The sequence below is a fragment of the Rutilus rutilus genome (assembly GCF_951802725.1).
Source record: "Rutilus rutilus genome assembly, chromosome: 21".
Classification (NCBI taxonomy): domain Eukaryota; kingdom Metazoa; phylum Chordata; class Actinopteri; order Cypriniformes; family Leuciscidae; genus Rutilus; species Rutilus rutilus.
In genome coordinates, this window is record NC_140226.1 from 28,334,673 (window position 1) to 28,361,283 (window position 26,611).

General features: G+C 37.8%; 1 protein-coding gene across 1 annotated transcript in view; it reads right to left on the reverse strand.

Moving 5' to 3' along the window:
• Positions 1-26,611, reverse strand: part of crim1 (cysteine rich transmembrane BMP regulator 1 (chordin-like)) — a 116,480-nt gene that overhangs the window by 58,432 nt on the left and 31,437 nt on the right. The gene's annotated exons all lie outside the window — the stretch shown is intronic.

Sequence of the window (26,611 nt, forward strand, 5' to 3'; positions counted from 1 at the left end):
CGAGTGCACAAAAAGAAGCTAATGTCCATTTAGATACCAGCAGGTAATCTATACAGTTTCACATCTAAGACTAAAACATGAGGAAATGAAGTTAAAACATTGATTATTGTGCTATAATGAGCTTATTCATAAGGAGCACATAATTTTGGCCGATAAAAAGACTCAACGTGCCTATAGAAAATCTGTTTTTCAAAGCACATAATCAAATCAGCCATCATTGATGGAGACAGGACTCTGGCTGAGAGCAGCAGGTTGGCTTGGCACTGTAAAGTCATTACTTGTTATTTCACAGAAAATGTCCAATGGATCCAGGGAGACAAGGGAGAAAGTGGCAGAGAAAAGAAAAGTCCATGGAGAGTATGGAAAACCCAACAAACTGCAGATAAACAAGCAGACAGCTCCTACTAAGTAACTGTCTTCAAACTTCAAACAGTCTAATTCCACCTTTAATTACTACATAATTACTTTTACAACACCATTTCAAGAGCATCACCATACTGTTCGACAGCCTTCACGCAGTTAAATGTCATGTTTTTTCTCTGGTTTGGAGAATGAATCTTAATTTTTGATGACTTCAGTCTTGTTGGTAACCTCTATTATTCTCCGCCTACATCACAAATGAGTCAGCTAATCAAAACCCACGACATAGTTACGTTACAGGCTTACATGAAATACATTTTTTCATTTTTTTTCATCTGTCATGTTATGACATATCCTTGTCACGAGAAAAAACAAAACAAATATAATATGGATGCTGTTGGATTTATAGTGTTTATGATCACTAGTTGCGGTTTAGTACTTTGTTCAATTTAGAATTTTATGTTATCTACAATAAGCAGTATACATAAAAAATATCCAACATTTAGTACAAACTAAATGATGTAAAAATATGTTATAAAGGGCCGGTTTGCATCTGTCAGTTCACTTGGTCTTTCAACAATAGTGGACGTGCAGTGATAAATTATATATTTATTAAATTTGTATTATATACACTGCGGTTCAAAAGTTGACAGAAAGACATTTATGATGTTACAAAGGATTTCAAATAAATTCAGTTCTTTTGAATTTCCTATTCATTAAAGAATCCTGAAAAAAAGTATCACAATTTCCACAGAAATATAAAAATGTATATTCATAATTAGAATGATTTATAAAGTGACATTGAAGACTGGATTAATGATGCAGAAAATTCAGCTTTGCCATCACATATATAAATGACACATTTTCACACAATTTCAAAATATTAGTGATTTTACTGTATTTTTGATCAAATAAATTCAGCCTTGGTGAGACATACTTAAAAAAAAACAGAATTCTCTCTCTCTATATATATATATATATATGTATGTATATATATATACACACACACACACATATATATAAGTCATATACATTTATGTCATATAATTACGTTATATGCATATAATGTACGTGAGCTCTCAGTAAATTAGCTAAATAAACATGTACCGTAATGAAAACTAATATGGATTTGTGCGATACCTGTTCCTTGCACATACGGAACATTTCAAAATGAATAGTTCCATCTTTGAAACATAGAGCTAAAATCCATAAAAAAGCGTTTTATATCATGTATAAATTAATTAAGAACATCAGTCAAACTCTGATTTACCTTCCCACATGTCAGCAATCCATTTAAATGCAAAACGACAGAGAGAGGTTTGATGAAATGTAAATAAGGAAGGTGATAGATCAGCCTTCTCAGCCTAAGGCAAACAAGAATGAGGAAAGGATTGAGACGGTTCGTGTTTTTCTTCACTGATGGAAGCTGTTCTGAAAGAACCGAGGTAAATCTGCACACAGTGTGCAGTAAAAGCACATTAACACTGGAGTGAGTTTAGCTCTTATAAGCTGAATTCATATATATAATTGTAAGGCACTGGTTCTCAACTATTTCCCTCCTTTGTACTATAATATTATTAGGCCCCTCCAATCTTAGTTGATATGTACCTCTGGTACTTCTATTTTAATAAAAAATACATCCAATAAGGCATATGATGCCCTTTAATGTAGTACATCTTTATTTTTTTAAATAATAAAAAAAAAAAAAATTTAATATGGCATATTGGGGCCCTTCGAGAAGTTTGCTGTTTCTAGTGAGTCCCGACATGCTGGTTGAGAACGACTGTTTTAAAGGTACGCTCCTGACATAGCGGATAACCAGGCTGTGTTCGAAATCGCACACAACTTCTTGCTATAAATTGTATTGCATATTACTGCATTCATTGCATTGTAAACTTGGCAATATGCGAACATCAAATTCTATTTGAATCAATGGAGAGTTACTCTTTTATAGAATAGTATACTGCATTTAAATGCATCTTAAAAATAAAGATTCTTTATTGGCATCTACGATTCCATGAAGAACATTTAAAATCCATAGAACCCTTCCATTGTACAAAAGGTTCTTTTTAGTGTAAAAAGGCTCTTTCAATTATTCAAATGTTCTGGATTCCTTAAAAATACTTGAAATGGTTCTTCTATGGCATTCGCTGCAAAAATCCTCCTTTTAGGAGTACAGACACTCAAATGCACTTCCATAATTTCACACTGAATCCAAACCAAACCAGTGGAGAGACACATAAAGAGAAATGAATCAAAATGAGAGTAGATACGGCCCTCAGATGACTCATTACCGGCGCTGGTTGATTGAGACTGTCAGACTGAGCTCTCTACAGTCCAACAACTGTCCACTCCACAATACCCCGCCCCTGGAGAACATCACTGACACACTTCAACCAACCCATTATACACATCTGGATTTGGAGAGCCTAATGGTCCACATCTGTTGAGTGTGCATGCCCAGCAGCGAGGGTGATTGAAGAGCACGTATGGACCAGCGCACACACGCTTTATGCCACGGCCCACATTTGCTCTGAAAATCATTCCATGCTCAGAGGTGCTGTTAGCACATCATCATCATCATCGAGCATCCATATGGACACGGCAACACTTTGTCCCTGTGTTTCGTTTCTGTGGCAACCATTTACAAGTGTGTTTGGTGAGCCCTAACACACTGAGGTGAGAAACATCTTAACACGTTTGCAAGATGACCACGTAAAACATTAGATGGGGGAAAAAAGGTCACTGTGTGAGGGAGAGATATTTCTCTTTCCAAAGATGGTAACTGTGATTCAGTATTCATGAATTTCTAGCGTAGGTTCTTATGGCATCACAAGGAACTCATTTTTTCAATCATTCAAAAAGATTTCAAATGCAATTTAACTTCCACTCATGTGACTTTGATTCCCACCATGAAATCAAAATTGACAATTTATATTTTTTATGGATTATTTATTATAATGTTTATCCATGCACATATTTTTCATCTTTATCCAAGGTGTAAAGAGTACCTGTAAACCATACTTGAGAAAAAGTACAGATACCTTACAGCGAAAATTACAAGTTACTAAAAGTAAAAGTCTTAAAGTATCTGATTTTTACGATGCTTAAAAGTCCCCCTGTAGTCAATAATTTTTCCCCTTAAAACTCATCTTTGATCACCAAAATTACATATTTAAACGTTTTTTGAAAAAATGTCCTTCATGCCTTAAAATAGCTTGAATGTAACTCTACACCCTTGCCTCATTTATTATACTCGGTTCTGTGAATATGCAAATTAGCCCCGTCTCCACTCACTCACACTAGTTTAGAGATCCACTCGTTGACGATCACTCGTTGACGTGATTGGTTACAAGGTAGTTTGTGATGTCGGAAACACCAGTGATTTCAAACCGCATTTTTGAGACTGTCTTTGGTTCATTGCAGTTTTAAGGAGAAATTACTCAGCAATGGTGTCGCTGTCGACTCATGAATTTGCACATGGTTTGTCTTAAAGCAGGGGTGGGCAAACTACGGCCCGTTAGGCTGTTTAATCCGGCCCGTCGAGTATTTAAAAAATTGTCTTAAGATCGCATTCATTTTGCCTTTTTCTTGCAAAACTTTGAGTTATATATATATATATATATTGCGTTGCATATATTTGACAATTGGAATATCAGATATTTCATGCCATAGCTAACAAATGTAAAAAAGGAAAAATGACATAAAAGCAGATCATCATTCATTCAGCGCTGTTGTGGCTGCGGTGTGTCATGTAACAAGCAATGACGCGTCACCATGGAAACCAAACAGACAGCGACTTAAGCACATAGACTTGTTGCACGTTAATGTTTTTTCCTTTTTTGGAAACTCACAGAGAAAAAAAAGTTTGGTAACCGCTTGCACACCTGTTCAGTGTTTCCTTTGATTTGTCTGCTATTTAGTTTCTTTGCTCCTCTGGATTTGTGGATGTATCCTGACTGATTCCGTTTACCGACCTTTATCGCCCGGCTTTCGACTAACGTTACGCTCCCCTGTCTGCCATGTAACGTTACAGAACCCGGTTTTGTTCATTAAATGTTCTGATCTGCCTTTGCTTTTTATGTTTTATTTTATTATACTTAAAATAAATTTGTATATTCGTTTTTTTCGTTTTTTTCCACAAATGTATGACTTTTGGAAGTGCAAATTGATTGCCATATGCAGTTTTAATAAAGTTGAATTAACGTAACCTTCTGTCATTTTTACTCTTCTAAGTGTACACTTGCAGGTGTTTTGTTTCTAATTTACTGTTAGGCCCATTAAATAATAATAAGGATAAACAATATTTAAAAAGTATAGGCTATAATTATCTAACATCTAACTCTGCTACTGGGCCGGCCCTCTGTCAAATTTTAAAACCCAGTGTGGCCCTTGAGCCAAAAAGTTTGCCCACCCCTGTCTTAAAGCATATTAAAAACACCACATAGATGTATAAACAACATTAAAAGCTTGATTTTAACCACAGGGGGACTTTAAGTATTTTACTCATACTGAATGTAGGCTCAAAGATGCACTGGTCCTCAACACCTAAGAGACATGCCAGTGAAAAACAAGAAACAGTTGATTTGTTAAGGGAGCAATAACGTGTTAATGTTCTAAATTGCAATAAATCAAAGTTGACACAACAGTCTCTTTAACATCTACAAACACTCAAGTGTCAGTTAAGCTCAAGTGCTCAAAGAGGGCAATATAACGGATAAATAAAATAATGATAAGTAAAATGAAATAGTCAAAGCCTTCTTGCACAGGACTGGTTCCTCATCATCGGCTGCAGCTATGCCCTCATCTCACATATGAAACACCTGCGATTCACAACTACTTGCTAATGCGCTCGCATTTATGTGAAGTAGCAATATTGACAAGGGCAAAACACACAAGATATAGTACCTTCAATGCCCTGTAGATTGCGATATTGCCTTTTGTTGCAGAAATAAACTGCTGCAGAAAATGTTAGGTGCCATGCAAAATGTAACGAGTAATTGCATTACTCATCACAAATGTATTTGAGTAAAGAATACAGATACTTATTCAAAAATGTAGTCAAGTAGAGAGTAAATGTTGCTATATCTTAATAGCTAAGTAGCCAAAAGGATACTTAAATACAGTAACTAATTACATTTACTCAAATATTTACACCACTGATCCTGTCTTCACCTGCCTCTCACAGCAGTATCTCTTATTTTTTCTAATGATGTGTTTACTGGCGTGAGTGCAGGACAACCTGAGATCACATGAGCAATAGCAAACCACAACCATCCAATACATTTTTTCTTGTTCGAGAAGCCATTTCACTCGAATAAACGTCACAATTCCCTTTTCATATCGACTTTAAGTGTTTGCGCCAAAATTGAAGTATACTTTGGGCTTTAAAAGCAGGCTCTACATTATACATTTTTATATTATTTAGCTGAATGTTAACAGTTTACCAGACTCATGTGAGGAAAGGCACCTAAACCCCAATCGCTCCCCGGGCGCCACAGCAAAAAATGCCCACTGCTCTGGGTGTGTGTGTGTTCACTACTCACTGCTCCTAATGTGTGTGCACTAACATGGATGGGTTAAATGCAGACGACAAATTCCGAGTATGGCTTACCATATTTGGCCTTCACATGTCATTTTCACTTACACCTGATTGTCAGCAAGTTTATCTAAAAACCCCTCTGAATAATTACACATTTCTGGCACTACACCACCAAACAGAATATTTTAGGAACAAACTTGATGGGATGTTTTCATGACAGATGGCATCTGTCACTTACACATTTCAAAATGTTGGCATCATATTTTTGTGTACAGACACTCCTGATGCTTGAAACAGCGCTAACTATATACACTCACCTAAAGGATTATTAGGAACACCATACTAATACTGTGTTGACCCCCTTTTCGCCTTCAGAACTGCCTTAATTCTACATGGCATTGATTCAACAAGGTGCTGAAAGCATTCTTTAGAAATGTTGGCCCATATTGATAGGATAGCATCTTGCAGTTGATGGAGATTTGTGGGATGCACATCCAGGGCACGAAGCTCCCGTTCCACCACATCCCAAAGATGCTCTATTGGGTTGAGATCTGGTGACTGTGGGGGCCATTTTAGTACAGTGAACTCATTGTCATGTTCAAGAAACCAATTTGAAATGATTCGAGCTTTGTGACATGGTGCATTATCCTGCTGGAAGTAGCCATCAGAGGATGGGTACATGGTGGTCATAAAGGGATGGACATGGTCAGAAACAATGCTCAGGTAGGCCGTGGCATTTAAACGATGCCCAATTGGCACTAAGGGGCCTAAAGTGTGCCAAGAAAACATCCCCCACACCATTACACCACCACCACCAGCCTGCACAGTGGTAACAAGGCATGATGGATCCATGTTCTCATTCTGTTTACGCCAAATTCTGACTCTACCATCTGAATGTCTCAACAGAAATCGAGACTCATCAGACCAGGCAACATTTTTCCAGTCTTCAACTGTCCAATTTTGGTGAGCTCGTGCAAATTGTAGCCTCTTTTTCCTATTTGTAGTGGAGATGAGTGGTACCCGGTGAGGTCTTCTGCTGTTGTAGCCCATCCGCCTCAAGGTTGTGCGTGTTGTGGCTTCACAAATGCTTTGCTGCATACCTCGGTTGTAACGAGTGGTTATTTCAGTCAAAGTTGCTCCTCTATCAGCTTGAATCAGTCGGCCCATTCTCCTCTGACCTCTAGCATCAACAAGGCATTTTCGCCCACAGGACTGCCGCATACTGGATGTTTTTCCCTTTTCACACCATTCTTTGTAAACCCTAGAAATGGTTGTGCGTGAAAATCCCAGTAACTGAGCAGATTGTGAAATACTCAGACCGGCCCGTCTGGCACCAACAACCATGCCACGCTCAGAATTGCTTAAATCACCTTTCTTTCCCATTCTGACATTCAGTTTGGAGTTCAGGAGATTGTCTTGACCAGGACCACACCCCTAAATGCATTGAAGCAACTGCCATGTGATTGGTTGATTAGATAATTGCATTAATGAGAAATTGAACAGGTGTTCCTAATAATCCTTTAGGTGAGTGTATATACAGTATATCATTTTGGCACCTCATGACTGTAAACAAGACAAATGAATGCCAACAGTTTAACAGTAGCGACCACAGATGTATTATAGCTGGCAATTCGCAGGTAAACCGCCATTGTCGATGGTGGCATGCTTTGTTCGTACACATTAGCGACTACTTTTAAAATGTTGCTTTTCAAAAACAATAAGAGAATAATGCTAAATACAGATTTGTAAGAAATGTTTATGTCCAGTAAATTCTCAATTCACCCAGCATTAACAAGTGCAGTGAAAACTTAATTTTCTACAAGGCTATAGTTCAGTTCCTCTGGAGCTGGTTGAAAGATGGTTTAGTCGAGCAGACGATGAGAAAACAAGGCGAGAGCGAGAGCGAGAGAGAAAATTGAGGGGAGTTCAGGGACCGGTTTTACAGCCAGATAACTCGCCTTCGCTGTGTAAGCCACACACCCCAGTGAGCAGTTTACTCTCCATTAAATGACACAAACACTGACCCAGTGCCTGGCTTTCTCTCACAATACAGGCTTCTTTACCAGACAATAAGCTCAACATTACAGTTCACTGATGGGGAATCAGTCAGCTAAGTGCCATTGAAAGGATTATTGCGGTTCTCTCGCAAGTACCTGCTCTTTGGGGTACGTAACTTCAAATAAGAAAGCCACACAAAAAAGATAGCAAAATACGGAGGACTGTCTGGTACAAAAAAAAAGCCGTTTTAAACGTGTAAAAGATTACCCTGAAAGCAGATCTTGTTATGGAACAGACTGTGCGGAGGAATAAAGCTGTGAGAACACAGGAGGATAGGGGAGTGCAGCCAGGTGTGGCTTTGCGACTCCACACAAGCTCTATTCTTTGACAATCTGGCCACTGCTGAGGGATATAACGCCCAGCACAGGGAGTGTCTGAAACAACAGCATTTCTATCTATCAATGCTCTGCTCCCATTAGCCCCATCAGTAGCTTTTTTGTGGAGTGTTAGATTACAAGGCCCTTGGAGAGCGTGGTCTCTTTGTTTATCATTGGGTCTTTAGAGCTGACTGCACTACGATGTGTTGTCAACTAGAATAAAGACAGATCTTGTCCAAATGAGGCGCTAAGTTTGGGACCATTTGGTGTCACCATGGGTGCTTATCATCCCACCTGATTTAGTCACGACACTTGACCAAATTAGTATACTTCTAAGACAAAGACAGATTTATTCTAGTAGCAGAATCCACTTAGGCCTGAAATGTACTCTACACTTGAAAAATGATTGTCATTTGAACGGTATAAAGTGCTACTGTAAAAATCAGTTAATTTGTTAGCAGTAAGTTCCTTTCCTATATACGGTGAAAAACTGAAATAAATCTAATGGGACATTTCATGTAATTTTTACAGTAAGATACTGTTCATCTACTGTTCTAAGTCATCTTATAATTTAAAGTGAAAAACTGTAAACTGACAGCATTCCTGTGTGACACTTCAAATGTAATGTTTTTTCATTTAAATAAACGTTTCTTCTTAGTTTTTTCTTATCAGTTATGTACATAAGGATTCCATGTTAAATTAATGCTTATTGCATTATTTTAGTGTCAAGTGAGTTACAATGATGGTGTCTTGTGTTTGTGGGAAAGACACTGTGTGCTTACCTCAGCTTGTGGAAAAGCTACTTGTGATGAGCTTTGATCCATCATGTGGCTTTCTCTTTACCACCTGTGTTTTTTGGTGGTTGTCAGTGTACTATAAAAGTGCAAAACATTTTTTAGTACTTCAGTATGTTGGTATATATTAATATTATATCAGTTAATGATGGCAAAAAATATGTCACATGGACTAGGGTACAGTAGTGTACAAAAGGGGTTAAAGCCATTGTGTATGGCTGAACTGAACATTGATGGAGCAACAGATTTTGTGTAAAAATAAAATGTATGAGGTGGCAAGGTGGGCCTTTTACCCCACACATGACATTTAGCTTTAGCATTGCAGCAAAATGGTGCTTTAGTCAGAATTAGGGTTGCCAACTCTCTGAAATGAAAATAAGGAACGGGGGGACACGCCCCCGGACACGCCCCCCAAGGAATAATTTAAAAAAAAAACTCCTGAAATGATGACTTCTGGTGAATATTGTGGAAACTAATTGATATATTTAGATAAATATATTTAATACATTGTAGCATATTATAATACAACTTATAGGCCTATAGAATAGCAAAGTAGGCCTAATCAATATACAAGACTGAACCACATAAGTTAGATGTGAAATATAAAGCCTATCATGATCATTTTGCCAACAATGAACCATGGATTTGTTTAGTTTATAATACATTTTATTTTTAACTTAAACAAATACAACATCTAACATTCAAAACTTCTGTAGCCTTGTGCAAACTTATTCAATAGAATTAGACTTCTAGAATGTTCTTTCCAGTGCAAAAAAATATATTTTAATTTAATTAGACAACATTTTAAGGAGGTGTAGTGCAAATATATTTATATAATTATACTTCCATTATAGTTAACTTTCTTTCCAGTGCAAAACAATAATATAAAAACATAAATAAAAAAAGCTAATAAAGAAAATCTAAAATATTGCACTCAAATACTGCATTCAAGCAATACAACACCTGTATGTATGCACATGGAAAATCTCACAGAAATAAATAAACCTCCAGACTAAGCACATTGTGCAGCTATTTTTTCCATGTGTACTTTTTTGATTTCTTTACAATGTTAGGCTAAACTTGTAATATCTCTTTTAATATAATCACTTTCTTATGAACTAATTTGAGTCTTAAAATTACATAGCCTACCATATCAGCTGGAGACGTCTGACGGACAAGGAACCGTGACATCGCTCGGCCGTGTATTCATTGTTCCTCACGCATTCCAGCCACGGGTAGTCATTTTCCCATTCAATTCTATATTTTTGTTTTGCTCGGAGGAAGTCATTTTTACATTTCCCGCTGTTGTCACTTGTCGTCATCGTTGCTACGATACGTGACTCACAATGACTGAAACGACCAATTAAAAGGGCATTCTCTGATGATGTTCCAAGATGTTAAAAACGCTACGCTGATCATAGACAATCCGGGGGAGAAATTAGTAGCCTATCTACCGCACCGTCGGGGTTTTTTTTTCACTGCACTGAATTGATTCTCAAAAATACGGAACAAAGTGCGTTCCGTATCAGTTCAATACGGAACAAGACTTTTATGTGTCAAATACGGAACGATTCCGTATTATACGGAACGGTTGGCAACCCTAGTCAGAATTAGCACCATTTTTTTTATAGTACGTATTCTTTATTTGCCTCTCCTGTCAAGGTGCATCAGTAATTTGAAGAGAATCTTGCTAAGAAAATTTGACACCATCCATGTACCATTCATAGAATGTTTTATGTATATTGCACACAAAATGGCAATAGCTTTTTCAAAACGGCAAGCTTTTATCGGATTGTTTAAAAAAATAATAATCTGGCAGTCAGGGTGCAAACTATGCGTTTACAAGTTCCCAGGCTGATACAACGGGCACTTCCAAGGAAGAAATGATGACTAGATTTGACAGTTTGTGAGGTTCGTAGCATTGCATTTTGTTTGAGGCCTTGAGAACACCTGTATATTCTATATTTTACTTTGTCACCAAAAGGTCAACTTTTTGGTCACTTTACATGATAGATAACGTTTGACTGAAACAAAACTCTTCAAAGATTCAATTAGGCTGGCAAAAATTTGGAGATTAATTCTTCCTGCACCCTGACTGCCAGAAATCACATTAAGGCAGCCAATTGGATCGCAGCTTGCCAGACCGAGAAAGTGCTTTCCGTTTCTGAGTGGACTGTTTGCGATCTGTGTGCTGAGGCTAGGAAGCATTTAACTTCAGTGGTTGAAAGCTTAAGTCTCCTCACTACAGCACCAAACAGATCAACAACATAGTTTGCAGAGAAAGAATGCTGAGTGAAGAGAGATTTGTCAATCCCCTCCACTGACAGACTGATAGCCACTGCTGAGAGGAGAGAGATACAACAGATAAGGTGGATTAAAAATCTTATAAATGTTAACAATTTCATACAGTGGTGACTGGATATCTGAGACCACACCAAAAATCAGGGATTCAAAATGAAAGTTTTTTTCCTCAAAAATTTTTTAAATAAAAAAAAAACATTATGATGAAAAAGCGACAATATGTAAGATTCTATTCTTCTTCTAAGTCACTAATCTAGAATTTGATTTATAATAAATGTGACCAAATTGTGAATCTTTGTGAAAATAAAATAAAATTCAATATATAACGTTGTAAAATTGTCAATAATACATTTTGTAATGATTTTTTATTTATTTATTTTTTGAATAAACCTATGAATCTCACTGTATTTGCTAACTGCTGAATACCAGAATGCTGAATATGGGTAAAGAATACCACTTTCACCTTAAAAATACTAAAATCAATGTTATCTTCACCTGAGAATAACCTCAGGATTTGAATACACTTGACTGCGCTCTGTAACTAATTCAAAGCTGAGCTGCTCTTTAGAGATGCATGTGCCAAGCAGGTCTTGTCGCGTGGGCATGTAGCGCACTTTGCATTGCAGGTAAATGCTGAGCAACGCTCTTCCCGCAAACACTATCATCTCTCTGACAGTCGAACCACTGCCTGTTAGACGTTTGACATCGTAGCTGTTCAAGTAGAAGAGAGAGAGCAAGACGTGGACAGACAAAAATAGGAAAAAACTCAGACACAGTAGGAGGCAGGAGATACGAAAACCGCAGGAAAACAGAGGCAGAGGATAGAGCATGATAGATGTACAACAACGCAAAGATAGCAAGAAAAATAGAGGAGGAAAAACAGACGGAGTGAGGTGACAAAAGAAAGAGAAAGCAGACAGACAGCCAGAAAGAGATCTGCAGTTCTCTGGCCCATAGCCAGGCAGGGTGAGGATCAATCTGTCTCTGACTACGCCAGAAGTCTCCATGAATAATGCAGCCTCATTCCCAGGCGTAGTCCTGCCTGTAATCTGCATAGCGGGAATGACTTTACCCCCAGGTTGCTGTTCCGCACAATCACCGCCGGCCTTTGTTTATTTATTTATTTACTTAGTTCATCAGGACGCGCAGACCCGTAAGATCACACTCATTTCCTGACAGCTGAGCTCCCAGTGCCGCACGGACACGAGACACCCGTGAATTACAAGGAGCGCTGAACTCATTTCTGCGTTTATTCCTTACGTGTGTCTGTGTGTGCATAAAAAGAGGAAATCGGCATTCATTTCATGAAGAAATGTCCTGGAATTCACTCCAAACTCAAAAGAATACAATATGAAATTATATTCAGCATAAAAATTGAGATTACATTGCATCTTGTCGCACTTGAATGGTTTAAAAGCACTTGGATGAATGATAGTGTGATCATATGCTAGCCATAGGATGCCATTAAAAAAAACACTATGGAAGCTTGTTTCTGCCACAGATTAAAAAAATTATAAAAGGTAATTGTGACCTTTTTATCTCGCAATTCTGACTTTTTTTTTCTCTGAATTGCGTGATATAAAGTCGCAATTGTGTTATAAAAACAGAATTTAGTGATATGCGAGTTTAAAAGTCAGAATTGTGTGATATAAAATCACAATTCTGAGAAAAAAAAAGTCAGAATTGCGAGATATAAAGTCCAAACTGTGAGTTTATATCTTGCAATTCTGACTTTTTTTTAAACTCGTATTGCAACTTTATATATCACATAATTCTGACTTTCTAACACGCAACTGTGACTTTATCTCTCGCAACTGTGACTTTATAACACACAATTGCGACTACACTCACCTAAAGGATTATTAGGAACACCTGTTCAATTTCTCATTAATGCAATTATCTAATCAACCAATCACATGGCAGTTGCTTCAATGCATTTAGGGGTGTGGTCCTGGTCAAGACAATCTCCTTAACTCCAAACTGAATGTCAGAATGGGAAAGAAAGGTGATTTAAGCAATTTTGAGCGGGGCATGGTTGTTGGTGCCAGACGGGCCAGTCTGAGTATTTCACAATCTGCTCAGTTACTGGGATTTTCACGCACAACCATTTCTAGGGTTTACAAAGAATGGTGTGAAAAGGGAAAAACATCCAGTATGCGGCAGTCCTGTGGGCGAAAATGCCTTGTTGATGCTAGAGGTCAGAGGAGAATGGGCCGACTGATTCAAGCTGATAGAAGAGCAACTTTGACTGAAATAACCACTCGTTACAACCGAGGTATGCAGCAAAGCATTTGTGAAGCCACAACACGCACAACCTTGAGGCGGATGGGCTACAACAGCAGAAGACCCCACCGGGTACCACTCATCTCCACTACAAATAGGAAAAAGAGGCTACAATTTGCACGAGCTCACCAAAATTGGACAGTTGAAGACTGGAAAAATGTTGCCTGGTCTGATGAGTCTCGATTTCTGTTGAGACATTCAGATGGTAGAGTCAGAATTTGGCGTAAACAGAATGAGAACATGGATCCATCATGCCTTGTTACCACTGTGCAGGCTGGTGGTGGTGGTGTAATGGTGTGGGGGATGTTTTCTTGGCACACTTTAGGCCCCTTAGTGCCAATTGGGCATCGTTTAAATGCCACGGCCTACCTGAGCATTGTTTCTGACCATGTCCATCCCTTTATGACCACCATGTACCCATCCTCTGATGGCTACTTCCAGCAGGATAATGCACCATGTCACAAAGCTCGAATCATTTCAAATTGGTTTCTTGAACATGACAATGAGTTCACTGTACTAAAATGGCCCCCACAGTCACCAGATCTCAACCCAATAGAGCATCTTTGGGATGTGGTGGAACGGGAGCTTCGTGCCCTGGATGTGCATCCCACAAATCTCCATCAACTGCAAGATGCTATCCTATCAATATGGGCCAACATTTCTAAAGAATGCTTTCAGCACCTTGTTGAATCAATGCCACGTAGAATTAAGGCAGTTCTGAAGGCGAAAGGGGGTCAAACACAATATTAGTATGGTGTTCCTAATAATCCTTTAGGTGAGTGTATATCACGCAGTTCTGACTATATAACACACAATTGTGACTATATCACGCAATTCTGACTTTATGACACATAATTGCGACTTTATATCACTCAATTCTGACTTTATATAGAGAAAAAATGTCTTTATCTTTTAATTTTTTTATTCCATGGCGAATTCCATGGCGAATTTTATTCCAAAAACAAACAAACAGATGCTGCTTTTTTTTTATGCGTTAATTAACAAACTTAACGTTAATTGTGACAGCACGAACAAATACACATCGCATTCAAGCAGCTACTAAGAATGCTTAAGCGAATACACCAAAAACACACACACATATTTCTCACCAAAACGAACTGTTATTTCGTGAACAGTAGCCGTCCTTGAGCTATTCTTCCATGCAGAATACAAACAAAGCTATTTACAGTGATAGCACAGCTTAGCTGGCTTAGGAGAAAGTTTGTCATATTTTAAATATTCTTAAAAGATTAAAGTCTTAAAGCCTGAGAGCTGAGGTGTAGTGAACAGTATACATACTCCACTCTGCCTTCTACTCTGTGAAACGTGCTAAGAGTGAAAACAACACCTGGAAAACACAAGTCCTGTCTCAAGTTTCTCCATCGCTTCCCGCCAGGTTTGCTGTGAGTCTGTGCTGTGTGACCTTACTTTGTGTGTCAGCAAACGAGTATGTCTGTTTGTGTTTGAGGGGTGGAGATCTTCAGGAGCCAGACGGATTAGTGTGCTTCTATCTTATTAAAAAACCTTCAAAATTGAAATGCACAGCCACTGGATTTGGCTTGGAATGCAAAATGAGTGATTTCAGCATCGCCTAAAACCACGCTTCAAACATCCCATCCCTCAGAAAAAAGTGAACCTTTGTTTCATAGAAACTCCCCCTTGGCACAATTTTTGTTATGTTTTTCAGGTTAAGACAACAGATAAGAGTAAAAATGCCAGAAGTTCAACATAAAGGAAAGAACAGACCTTTCGAGTACCTTCATCCCCTCTGATACTGAGCTACATTCATTGAGCTACACGGCTAACATGATTATTTCTTACAGATGTAAAATGAGGTTTCCCAACTGAATTCCTCCAGAGATTAAGTGTCCTCACCCCAAAAAGTGAAGAAACAAGCCTTGATCATTTTTTTTTTTTTTAAAGTTAAAGCTAGTTAAAAAACACACAAAAAAAAACCCACAAAAAAAGCACACTTCATCATTTGCTTTGACTGTTCTGACTGCATACAGAGTGTCTTAATAAACACCATTGATTTTCTACCGCTTTCTCATCCGTAAAGTCTACCAATGCATCGATCACAACAGTCGGGTCATGGCACCAAATCTAGAGAAGCTTGGCGGGCAACTATCTAATGTAGCAAACACCTGTACACTGATAGAAATCTCCTGATTACTGATGAACTTCACGGAGAAACAAATCATGGGATGTAGCTCTTACAATAGGAACAAGAGATGGATTAACCCAAAACTTGAAGCTGAAAACAGCCGTTTATATTCTTCAGGGTATTTCCCTGCAAGAACTGGTTCTCATCGTAGCTTGCTTTGAATGGCTTGTAGCAGGTTCAAGCTTGAGTGTCCATGATAACTAAACTTTTTTTTAAACTAATGCACTCTGTATTCATGTTGGTTTTGATTGAAAAAAAATATATAATTATATGAATATTTATAATTATAATATTATTTTATGACTCAAAAATGTCACGTAGTGTAGCCATCAAGTAAAAAGTGTACACATCTTTTTGTGTTTTTAAGTCAGTGTACGTATGAATATTCTTTTTTAATGTTTTTGTTACAGGTGAATAAATTAATACACAGAACACAAAATGTGCATCACATCATACTTGGTTAACAGGGTTCCCATCTTACAAACCAATGGAAATCTGCTTGGTCGATCACCTGGACTATCGGAGTGGGACTAAAGTCAACCTAATAGACCATCTTGGTCAAGCAGAAAAAGACTGACATGTTCTACAGAAAGCTTGAGGACCATAAGCTGGTACGACCTGGATATTCCAGCAGGTTTGGGTGGTATTTTCAAACAAACATGTTTGATCGCACTCTGAGAGGGGGGAAATCTCAACATTAGAATTATCACACTGGTCCATTATAAACCATACGTAAAGTGGAGGGCATAACAGGAGAGGGGAGGAATGTAGGAATGCTTTCAGAATGACTCTGTTCCTCAGTACTACACTCCACCTACACATGGTGGGAAAGCATTTTGACCATTTATGTCATTCTAACACCCACATGCTCTCTCCACAGACTGTCCTGCTCTAGTCCCTGGGTCTGGTGAACCAGTCTTCATCAAAAGTAAGACAGTGAATGAGTCATCTTGGGTAGAAAGGAGTGCTGGAATGCGATATGAGCGGTTCAGATGGAAGAGCAGATGAAATAGCTCAGCCGAGAGTGTGATTTAAAAAGGACCTGTTCAGAATGAAATCGGCACCCAGTGTGAGGAAATGACTTGAGAGATTGTACAGCGTTGTGTTCAAATGAAAATAGAAGCTTAAGATTCTTGGCTGCAGCCGTCTCATTTCTGTGATCTGGGCACTTGAGTCCCATATTTTCCAAATCATTCAACTTGATTATGAATATCTACTTCTTAGTGTCTTTTTTTTACTGAAACGCAATCATCACTATTAGATCTGTTCATACTGGAAGTTAAAGATTTGAACAAGCCTAAAGTATTAAACTTCAGTGCGTAACTTGTCTCGCACTATTTATGCTTCAGACGTGAATGTCTTAAATCGAGTTGCTTTTTGAGAAGAGGTGTGCTATACCTTTCTAAGTGTTCAGACTTACACTTGATGGACAACTTTTGAGTATAAAAGTTACTTACTTTTATAAGTATATATTTAAGTAATTAAATTAATATAACCATGCAATTAGTTGGCTAATGGTTCAAATGAGAGACTAATAGTTGACTAGAAAAATCTTTAGTCAGGGGCAGCCCTAATTACTGTGCAGTGAATTAGTTTGGATAATTTCTTTCCCTAAAAATATGGCAAACTACGGCCACCCAATATCCACCCACCCATCCACCAATCATATCAAATTTGAAATAATTTTTAATTCTGAAACTAAAACTGCTCATAAAATGCTCATCATTTTATATATGAATAAATCTGGACAAAGGTCATCTTACCCCTAAAACTGTGAAAATTATTCTTTATTATAATTACACAATTCAATTTTTTTTTTTTTTTACACACGCCGGCTTAACTAACTGTTAAATTGGCAGAGCATTTGATTATCAAACTAATCAGTCGTTAGCCAACTTTTGTCATCATCATTCTCACACCCTGCAGATCTCGACAGCCCGTCTACGCTTCGAAAACTAATCCACGGTATAAAGCTTTTGATGAAAGGAAGGAAACAAAACAATTCTGTGAGATGACAGAAAAATATGTGATGCGAAGTATGATTCATTACCAAAGTGACAAAAGAAACCCTGCAAGCTGTAGACATCTCATCTCCACATTATTATAGGCTGATAAGAGGCGCTTTTAATGCAGGAACCAATTATGAGGAGTGACTCGGTCTGATAAGCCATCTGCTCAAACATCCAAACACTCCGACAGTGGTATTACATGATGAATCAAACATATTCGTAATTCCAGCACAATCTTTTCTGTCCCCTCCACAATAAACTAAACGTTACGAAGACAAGAATCACACCGCTAACAGCTTTGTCACAATGCGTCAGCACAGAAAGTTGACATCTACTCTGTCCTTCACTTTTTCTCTCTTTCACTCTATCCTGAAACTCTCTGTCCCCCTCATTCGCTGCGTTTTTAAAATTGTCCTTGATGCGCGTCATCCCGCTACCTGCTACAGCGCCACACTTCCTGCATTCCAGCATGGGCAGTCATGCAGAACGCAATGCCACTAGGACTCAAAGTCACCAATGATTTCCCAACATGTGTTCTGCTGGGTTATTAATAAACGCTGTGGCACGGAGCAAGGAATGGCACTGAAAGGGCTTACACGGCCTGGAAAACAACAGGGGCCAAACAGAAGAGCATCTGTTTATGCGTGTTGTGCAGGGCTGGACTGCACAACCCATTGCAGAAGGTGATCTTTTCGGTCACTATGAGTGGTATGGGAAATGAGCAGGAAATGGGGTTAGTGCAGATTAGGGGACGTGCCCCTGGGAGAATATCAGACCATATGGTGTAGTGCTTTGCGATTACACAACAACAACCACAACAACGACAACAACAACAACAACAACAACATGGATCTACTCGCCATTCTGGTCTCTGAAAGCGGGACTCTAGTGTCACAGCTAGTTGTGGCCGTCTGAGGTTGAGGGTTGTGTTTGACGGCCATTAGCATATGCTATTACATTTAAGGTTGGGGTCAGGTCAATATAAAAAGAGTGACATGCAGCCACTTTCCTCATTCACTGTCTTTATGTTCTATTTGAGTACAGCTTCCCTTCAGAAACCTACAATATCACCAGTATCCACATGACATTGTCAAGAAGAAAGAACGTGATATCAATAACAAGTAGGCCTATTTTTAAATGATCAGCATTAGTACAAATTTTTCAGCAAATAATCATTATCCATATTTTCTTAAGTGAATTTTAAAGTTTTGATGCCTGATTTTGTTTGTGCATTTATTCACTTTAATGCAAGCATCAGTGTTTTTTCATCACTACATGCATACTATGGGAATCAAACACATGACTATGGCGTTGCAAGCATAATGTTCTACCAGTTACAGAAACAAACTTTACTTGAAGTATGCATCTATATCTGAACTTATTTTTGGCACTTTTTATTTAGAGCTAAGTATAGTAATATGGTATAGTATTAGCATAGTACAATATGGCGGTATAAAAGTTATAATATAGTAACAAAAGCAGGCATACAGTATACAGTAGATATATTGGTTATATCTAATTTATAATATCAAATCTGTAGAATTACGAAAAGTGGAATGCCCATTATTATTCACATTCAAGTCTACACAAACATGCCCCTGTTGCATGTTCGTTTTTAAAAATAGGTCAGCTGATTTTGATAATGCTATTTAAATGAACTCCACAAATGTATCCACATTTCCCCCTACAACTAGTCCAGAAAATGCAAAACAAGTCTGCAGATCCAGTCTGGCCTTGACCTTAACAAAAATAATTATCAGCGATCGTAATGGCTAAAATTCCTCCAAATTGCTCCTTTCAGGGACATACTAAGTGCAGCAAAGCATACACTGCAGTCCTTCAGAGTAGACAACATAAAAACATCCAATAACTAACTAACCTTAATAAAAATTGCAAGTACAGTCTTAAATACCCCATGCATTCATCTATTCATCAAATCTTTTTTATCCTTGACTAATATGAAAGTGAAACACAGCATGCATGCATGCATGGAAAGAAATCCCTCTCAAATCATTTTTCAGAAACCCAGCACGCGCTCCCTCACACACACAGACAGACGCAGCACTGTTACTGCACAAATGCTGCGACTGAAGAAACAAAACAACATACTGAGTGAATTAATCATTTCAATAAGAAGCTCATTTCAATAAGGCTCAACGGAGAAAGATCAGCTGATTGTCATTGTCTAAGTGCTGCAACCCCTGGCTTTCTGTTTTCTTCGCCACTTTCCTCTCGCTTTTTGGCAAGGCGTCCCGCTGTAATCTTTCTCCCTCAGTGGCTCTCTAATTGAATCTGTTTAATAAAACATTGCTCTAATTGCTACGTCAGATCTGAATCACTGTATGACCAACCGTGTAATTTTGCCAAGTAAGACATGTTCCTGGATTAACATATTTTGTTGATCCTGGAACAATATTCCTACCCAAAAATTTGGTCCTAACCCTATCCTAACCCTACCCATATCTTATAATTTATTAATCCCTAAAATCAGAGGGAAATGATAGGTTAATAACCCTGATGTAGAAGCACATAACCCTGGTTGTAAGCGTAAACTTGACATCAACTGTAAACTTGTCTCTCAAATCTGATTGGTTGATTGAAATTTATGTTGCATTTGGTGAAATCATGTTCACCATGAAGCAATATAGTCTCACGTTATTCAGTTTAGCCCGGAGATAACCAGTGAACTTAACCCTTTCCCTGCTGCGTTTCCTCAAACACTGGAAGATGGATGATAAGCTGAACAGTTTTGAGGTAGCAGACTCTCCATCACTGACAGCCGCACATGCGATGCTATCACCCAATTAGCATGCTATCCATTCTAATTGGAATGTAAGATTAAGATTAGTGTGTCCCAAATCAGAGTGCGCTAAAAATAGTAAGCCAAAGGATCTGGATGTTGTGCTAATTCTGTTGGATTGTCAAAGAGTGCAGCTGTTTATGCAAGTGAGCTAATATCCCCCACAATCCCATGCCCTACAGAAGAATAGCTTAATTGTATTTAGAATAGGACTAGATTAGATTTTTTTTTTTTTTTTTTTTTTATGAAAAAAAGAAAGAACTACAGACTTGGTACGACATGAGGGTGAATAAATGACAGAATCATTTTGGGGTGAACTATCACTTTAACAGTGTTTAATGCTTGCTTGATGCATGGAAACTAAAGTTTTAGCATTGTCAAGCAAGTGTGACTGAGCTTCTGTTTACCATATCTGATGTGCTCTATGTTAATTGATCAGTGTTTATATGTGAATAAACCTAAACTAATGCTGCCTTTACATACTATCGGAATTATCGAAAATACTAGTTTCTTAGTTAAAAAGTTGGATATGAACGCCCTCTCAAGTCAAAATTTGAATGAAATGAGCTCGTAATCACGAATTCGAAGTGGGAAGTAGGAAATTTCCGATAGCATGTGAAGGCAGCACAAATGTGTTTATTACATAAAGCGGTCATGTCTCTTCAGAAGACTTGGATTAAACCGCTTGATTCAAATTACTTTTACAATGTCTTGAACTTTTTGAAGCTTGAAAGTTTTGGTTGAATGGACTTTTGATGGAGGAAACAGCATATGAAGAGTTCAGATGCAAAAGCCTCTAAGTGCCATCTGAAATTTTCTTCTAGAATGATCATTTTTATAAAGCTTGTATATTTAGGTTAAGTGATTTCACTTAAATGACAATTAATAGGTAATTTGCATTGCCATTTAAGTGAAATTATTGAACTTAAATATACGAGCCTGATAAAAATGATCATTCTAGAAGAAAATTTCAGATGGCACTTAGAGGCTTTTGCATCTGAACTCTTCATATATTTTTAATGAAACCTCTCAGGTCAATTTAGTCAATTTTCATATTTGTGTTTTAAAGGCATGACATGAGGGTAAGCAATTTTTTTTCATTTTGGGGTGAACAATCCCTTCAAGACTGTCGGTATCTCACAATAAATGTATTTTATTCTCGTGAGAGCCGCAAACATGAACTCCACAAGAGACCTTTCATAAATGTTATATCACTATTATGCATGGTTGAAGTCACAAGAAACAGTTTGGGTTGAAAATAGTTTAACTGTCAAGCAAAAACTAGAGAAATGTAGAGAGAAAATGATTTGTGAAATTTACAGCCCTGAAGCCACAAAGAAATCGTGAACAGTATGGGAAAGAGAGAGTGAGAGAGTTAAAAGTAAAAGTAAAACCAGCATTCATTTATTTCCCGAAACTCTTTCACATACACTGACGTAATATTACAGCTGTTCCTCCAAAACCAACAATAAAATTTCCAAAAGATTCATCTTGTGTCAGTCACACATCCTCTTTCTTTTATTGCTTCACATTATCTCACGTAAATGCACAGATGTATGACGTTCAGCAGTAGGAGAAAAAAAACCAACTGGGGCCTGTTATAAACCTTCTCACTAATGCTGCAACTGCATCTCACTTTACTAACGGTCACAGAGTTTGTATAGTACATTTAAAATAGTTTGGAGAGAGAGAGAGAGAGGTGAAGGAAATGCTAGGATAATTGTCTCAGAAGTGAGGTAAGAAAGCACATGTCTGTCCTTGAATGGTGATTGACAGGATTAGAGGAACTCGATCTTCATTTAGAACTCTGTTTAGCTGAATCAGGCAGTTTATTAAAAACATCTCACGTTGCGCTGTAAATCAAATGTGGCTCCAAAAACACATTAATCTAACCTGCTTGTGCAAGTTATTTACTTTACTCAATCACTATAGAATATCAAAGAATACTGAACGCACAGCTTCCATTCACCCTGTGAGTCCAACTATAAGAACATCACGAATACGTTACTGTAAAAATATGAAACAGCATATGACTGGCTATAGGAAATACATAAGGAGGTCTCCTTTCACTTTTGTCCCCTGGTTACACAAAGAAAAAATCTCTCACAATAACTAAACCTTTTGGACAACGTGCAGCCCATTTCTTACCATTAAAGTGTAAGTTGCAGGTTAACCACCACAGCCAATAAATGTGTAAATTAAAGTGCTCTATATGTATATATTTAATTATTTCTGTCTTAAAATGCGTTAAAATAAAAAATTTTGGGGTTTCTTCAAAGGTAGCGCGTTTTTTCAGTTACTGGGTGATGACGTCATAAGAGGAACTCGCAACCCATACTCTGCTAGATTCCTACTATATTATGGCTATTTGGAGAACGACTGAGGATGTGGGAAACCATCAAATTCTTTATGGACGACAGCCATACAATTTTTAACTGGTCAGGCGTGAGAGAGGGGAGCCATGGCACTCAAAGAGTTATTAATGCTTGGTGTGAGGAGAATTAATTAGTGGAGGGTTGGCTTGGTGTCCAGGTCATGTAGAATAGCAAGGAGGGACAACGACTGAAGACATTATTTACTTACAGTACATGGTGTCAGTCAAAATCAGAGCTGTAGAGATGCACACACTGCACAGGCATCAATCGCGAGTCTCATCGACGCCTCAAATGTCATGTAAGTTAACTTTATTAATACCCTTCCTCAATCCACGCATTATCAATTTCTCACGATTTAATTAGCGATGTTTATTGTCAGAAAAGAAAAAGAGAGATCGATGTCCCCATCACTGTGTTTTTGTGGGCGAATCAGCAGTGGAGAGTATGTGCTGCCGTGAGGTGAACGCGAACAGCTTGACCTGCGACCGGCTGATCTAACGTGCTTGAACCCGTTTGTTTTGCGATTAGCTTACTCTCATTTCAGGCTGGATCACGTTCCCCTTTTAGTCAGCACACACGAGCATGTTTACAATGGAGTTATTTTATTCATAATTTTTTTTATCAAATAAAACATACAACGAACTTTTCTGAAGTTATGTAAGGCGAATATAGCTGCTAGTGTACGGTAACTCTACTAGTGAGTTCCTCTTATGACGTCACGCCCCATCTAGTGGAAGGGAGCGGGAGCGGTTAAAACCACTGTTAAAAGTGCCAACTTTTCATATTATATCAGCATTTTGCTATAAAAAACAATGGTGGGCGGTTTTTATCTTTATGTTTAATAAACACATTGCATTACTTCGTGAAAAATTTAACCTGCAACTTACACTTTAAACAAAATGTGTATATTTTCTGAAGACATTGTGAGTGGTGCTGTGTTATGGGGTGGTTGAGTCAAAAGAGCCCAACCCAAAGTTCTCTAGAGTCGTGAACACACTGCAAAGCTTAGGGAGTGACAACCGATTTTAAATACAGAGTGAATCTGCAAAATTGTCATTGCAAGGATGAATGGAATATACAACCAAAATGGAGCCAATACCAAATTGGCAGATTTTTTGTTTTGTTTTGTGGTTGTAAATAAGAAACATGGATGGCAAAAGTTTAACCCCTTTTGCTTTTAGGTGGACTTTATCGTTATTCAGTTGTTTCTACCAAAATTGATCAGGAGTAAATTAGGCTTCAGAATACTATTCTCAATCACTCAAAAACCTAAAACTTAAACTGAAATAAAAATAAATGAAAACTATATTTGGATTATTTAACTATTTGAAGAATTTTTTTTTTATTACAAAAGTACATAAAATTACAAAAAAAATTAAAAATAAAGCTGAAAATATTTCAAAAATAATTCAAAATATTAATAAAACTAAATAAATAGTGCTGTCAAATTGCATACATATATGTACACACACACACACACATATTATATAAACACAAATTTTAATGTTAGATGCGGTTAATCGATTCGACAGCACTATATATATATATATATACAGACCCTTTCCAAAAAATTAGAATAGCATGGAAAAGTTTATTTATTTTCATAATTCCATTCAAAACATTAAACTTCCATAGATTATAGATTCAGGGCCCACAACTTAAACGATTTCAAGTATTTAGTTGTTTATTTGTACATAATTTGGGCTTCCAGCTCATAAAACCATAGCTAAGGAGGCTGGCTGTTCACAGAGTGCTGTGTCCAAGCATATCAATGGAAAGTCTAGTGGAAGGGCAAAATGTGGCAGGAGAAGATGCACCAGCAGAAGAGCTGACCGTGGGCTTCAGCGGATTATCAAACAGAGAATCCTGCTGGAAAATGAAGTCAGCATCTCCATAAAGCTTGTCTGCTGAAGGAAGCATGAAGTGCTCTGAAAATGTCCTGGTAGACGGCTGCGTTGAGTGGACAGCACAGTGGACCAACACCAGCCGATGACATGGCTCCCCAAACCAACACAGACTGTGGAAACTTCACACTGGACTTCAAGCATCTTGGATTGTGTGCCTCTCCATTCTTCCTCCAGACTCTGGGACCTTGGTTTCCAAATGAGATGCAAAATTTGCAGGACTTTGCTCCACTGTGCTTTATTAAATCCAGAGTCAACGCAGCCGTCTACCAGGACATTTTCAGAGCACTTCATGCTTCCTTCATTTTCCAGCAGGATTTGCACCTGCCCACACTGCCAAAAGAACCAAAACCTGGTTCAATGACCATGGTATCACTGTGTAATTACTGTGTGATTTCATGTAATATTCACATTTTTTGAAATCCTGTTGTTTTCGTGGGTTTTATGAGCTGGAAGCCCAAATTATGTACAAATAAACAACTAAATACTTTAAATCGTTTAAGTTGTGGGCCCTGAATCTACAATCTATGGAAGTTTAACGTTTTGAATGGAATTATGGAAATAAATAAACTTGTCCATGATATTCAAATTTTCTGGAAAGGGTCTGTATATTAATAATACTAAAATTACACTTGTCCCTCCATGAATGTAAATCTTTTTTTCCCCCAAAAGTCAGAATGCTTAGGAAAGAAGCCATGCCACCAAATTTGAACCCTTCAAGCTTTATCACAAACAGTGTTCTAAAGTTTCTTTCTTATAGTTAAGAATTAGTTCAAATGCATAACCCCAAGTACAGTATAAGCAATGGTAATAATAACGCCTGTCTCAGCAACCACTGCAAATTACATCGACCCACCATAAATGATAGTCTTGCTACTGACCAAAATGCTACACACTACATATGAGGCTGTTCTCTTGACAAGCTCTCTCAGTAATTATGGAGAAGATTAAAGCTGCTCCTCAACCGGCTTTCACACCTGGACAATGAGCGAATGATGCAATATCAGGCTATTGATTTTTGTGGTAATGAAACAAAAATTGGATCACCAATGGAAGATGTTTGAATATTAAGCAAATCATCTGCTGTGATAAGCTCTGATTGTCCGTTCAGTAGGTTTCAGTCACTGTTTCCTATGGGACCTAATGGAAGCAGTTGAAAAATTATGTAAATGCGGTGATCAAAACTATATTTCTTGTTTATATGTCACACAAAATGTACTGAGGGGAGCCCAGGAAGATTATGCTGTGGAACTGCATCTCTTCTGCTGTGATCCTGCCTATTGAATTTACCGTTACAATCTGCTGCGACTCTCGGTTGTCACAAACCTTCCTGTCAAGAGCAAACCGGTCACACGTGACGACAGCGAAGCACTATGGGAATTCATTACGCTTCTGGCTGGGGCTACTCTCTGCTTTAATGTCCTATATTTCTTCAATGCTCTGCTTGTTCAATGAAATCCATTCCCAAATTGAACACTACCTCAAATAAAGACAGACAGACGTCAACATAAATAAAAAAAAAGTCCTTCACGAGAAGACTCGGAGGAGGAGCAGTTTCAAACTTTGATTTAAACCACCTTTAACTCAAATTCAGCAAATTGAAGGTAGCACTGGTGTAATATTTACTGGTTTAAAGGAATAGTTTACACAAAACTGAAAATTCTGTCTTGCAAACATGAAATTATCAGTGTGTTTGGAAGATTG